General features: G+C 38.6%; 1 protein-coding gene across 2 annotated transcripts in view; it reads right to left on the bottom strand.

The window, feature by feature from the left end:
* Positions 1-293, bottom strand: part of ETFBKMT (electron transfer flavoprotein beta subunit lysine methyltransferase) — an 8,099-nt gene extending 7,806 nt beyond the window's left edge. Inside the window, exon 1 of one of the 2 annotated variants that reach the window (XM_011363136.2) lies at positions 133-293. The gene's annotated coding sequence lies outside the window, so the exon portion shown is untranslated. The remainder of the gene's footprint in view (positions 1-132) is intronic. The other variant, XM_023532392.1, reaches the window with a different exon arrangement.
* Positions 294-3,045: the final 2,752 nt, after the last annotated feature.

Genomic DNA, 3,045 nt, shown 5'->3' with positions numbered 1-3,045 from the left:
GTATATGCATTAAATGATAAGAAGACAGATTCAGATGGGTAAGTTCCAAACGTGTTTGTGACCGTGTTATTTCCCTCTAAGGACAGGAGTCGGTCTTAAAGGGACAGGCACAGCCAGCCTTTTGCGCCTTACCTGGCTTTGCTTACACCACCCTGGGAAGCTAAAGCACAGGGCACGTCTGTCACTTGCTTTGCTCGTCTTTTCGTGCATTCTTTAGAACAAGTGGGTCCCGCTTCTAGAGCCTGAGGCTCGCCGCGGGCAGGACGGCGGCAGCGGGACCCCGGGCGGCAGGCCCCGCCTTCCTTCCCAGCAGCGCATTCTCTTCCCTTTCCTAGTCTTTCTTAAAGGGGCAAGAGGTGCGAAAGAAGGGAACGTCAGGTTCTGATTTCTAAAATATTCATTATGGAACTGTTTATGACACTGTGCCAATCACATTTCTAGACACTAGGCATAGAGTGCTTTGCAAAATAGTGTATACGCCCTTTATGACGCTACGTCGAACTGCGATTAAACCATAACGTAAGCCCTTCTTTTCACAATAATTTTAGTAAATGTACAATCTAAATCGATTTGCAACCTAAGTCAGTCAAGTTCTGGACTCATATGTCCATCTTCCAACTAGACTTCAGACATCTCTCCAGTCCCTCAACTCAACACATTCCAAAATTAACTCACCATCTCACCTGACGACAATTAAAACCTGAACCTGCACAACAAAGGGGGGTGGGGGGAAGTTGCCCTAAACCAAGAACTAGGCAAACCTTGTTTCTGCTTCTGACTTGGTAGTTTGAGAAATAAACTGGAAGCCACCTGTTCAAAATTAGAACTTGTTGCTTGGGGTCTCTGCTTCTTCCTTCTTTAAGTGGGGTTCCTGCTTTCCCCGTACACTGGAACTTCTAGGAACTACTACAGGGGAATGAAACTTTGTCATTCCAATTAACAGCCCAAGATGTATCCTTATCATTTGCTTCTTAGATGAATGGTGTATTTATTTCTGATAGGCAATACACCTGGCATTTCAGTATTCTGCCCTAGATTTCCTCTATAATAACCAAAATGGTGTTTTTATGACTGTGAATAAAGCTGTGTTCATTAAGTTACTAGCTGCTTTCCAAAAATTAGCTGCCAGTGTAAACTTTTGTTTTCTCAACTATAACTCCTCATTTCTATACACTCACCATTCTCTTGCTAGCAATAAACCGTAATACATGTTTAAATCAATTTGTCTAAGAATTGTTGTTTTTGACCAGCTTCTGTGTTCTATCCCAGTGAATGGCAAAAACATCCCAATTATTGCCCAAGAAACCAGAGAGAGGAGGCAAGTCTAACATTTCTACGAAAGAGGGTTTTTGTTGAAAATCTTGATGCTCATCATTAAAGATGCATTTAATTATGTGAAGACACCTTATCCAAAACTCGGAACTAGGCTAAAGCAATTGCTACATGTCCTTTCCTCTCATTTATAGTTTTAAAATTGATCCACTTCTTTCCATCCCTTCTGCCATTGCCTTAGTCCGGCCTTAAGATCGCTTGCCTGAATTGCTGTAACTGGTTTCCCTCTCCAAATATGCCTTCCTCTAACCTATTCTTTATACTGCAGCTTAGTTTTTTCCTAATTTACATTTTCATAGTTCAGAAAAGGCCTTACATTCCTATAGTACCACATAAGCCATGAAAAACAGACACCTGGATTTTCTTTTCTGTTGTTGTTTGGTGTTGACGTGTTATTTTTTAATTAAGAGAAATTTTTAAATTGCTTTTATCAAAACTGACCTAAATGCAACCAAGCAGACTTGTCAACTGATAACAATTTGAAGTATTCTGACCTTGCGATTTTTGCCTTTAAATATCTGTCTGCATTTTTGTTCAGAAAGCCAGTTCTCTAATAACTGGTCTGTCTTGCAAGTGTAAGTAAAAAAAAAAATATTATTCCATACAAAATTTATCTTTAAAGACAAATTTAAAGGTTTTTTCTCTAATTTTTTTTAGACAGGTTATTCAATTATACTTATTAGCTGTATGACCTCAGATACATTATTAAACTTTTATAATGAAGGAGATCAGGCTATGCTACCTCCAAATATGCCACTTTTGCATAAGAATTATTTTGAGCTCAAGGCATTTGAGGTCCTGAAATCCCTTATCTGCCTAAAGCAGGGCCTTCCAAAAGAGCTCAACTGTCATAACCCCCTATTCAGGAGCAACTCTTATCTTCTTGACTTAAGTAGACAGCACACCCGAACAGATATCTATCATATCGCCCATGTATAATCTCCTAAGGGAGAATTTATCTTATTCTTCATTTATCTTTTCAAAAAGTGCCCTTTCTCTTATTCCCCATTACCTAAGAAGTTAGGTATATAAACTCCACCATCGAGTTACTCATCACTGAATTCTCCTGCATATATGTGTGCTGCATGTGTAAGTTCTGTTTTTTTCCCTCATTAATCTTTTGTCGATTTAATTCACATGCCCCAAACACTGAATATAAGAGGATAGGGGAAAATTTCTCCTCCTTTATACTAGGAATCAGTTATCTTGTCTATAAAATAGTGATGATAATAATAATAATGATGTATGGAGAGAATTTAATGAGGTAAAAGTAAAGAGCTTAGCACAGTTCCTGGCATATAGTGGATGCTTTTTAAGTGCACTATGACTGTGATTATTATTGGGAATATGGAGATTGTGTTGATTAAGGAGCAAGACTGGAGGCTGAAGATCAGGTTTTCAGTTATGAATGAGAGGATCAGATTTGAATTTTAGAAAAATGTTTTAAGCTGCCGGTAGCAAATGGTTTAGAGAGAGGCAGGACTGAAGACAGGGGAAGCACCAGTTCAAGGATATTGTGGTAAACCAAGTAAGCAATAATGAGGATCAGAGCTAAGGCAATTGCAGCAGGGATGGAAAGAATTATACACATCTGAAAATGACAGGAAAAGCTATTAGCAGAACTTAAAGACTAACTATGCTTACTTAACCATAATTATAGACAACTTAAGAGTAAAATGTCAGTTTTTCTTTCTCAACTCAACATACCTGTGC

Source organism: Pteropus vampyrus, unplaced genomic scaffold, assembly GCF_000151845.1.
Source record: "Pteropus vampyrus isolate Shadow unplaced genomic scaffold, Pvam_2.0 Scaffold82, whole genome shotgun sequence".
Classification (NCBI taxonomy): domain Eukaryota; kingdom Metazoa; phylum Chordata; class Mammalia; order Chiroptera; family Pteropodidae; genus Pteropus; species Pteropus vampyrus.
Note: the sequence above shows the minus strand (reverse complement) of the source record. Positions and strands in the feature narration are given on the sequence as shown.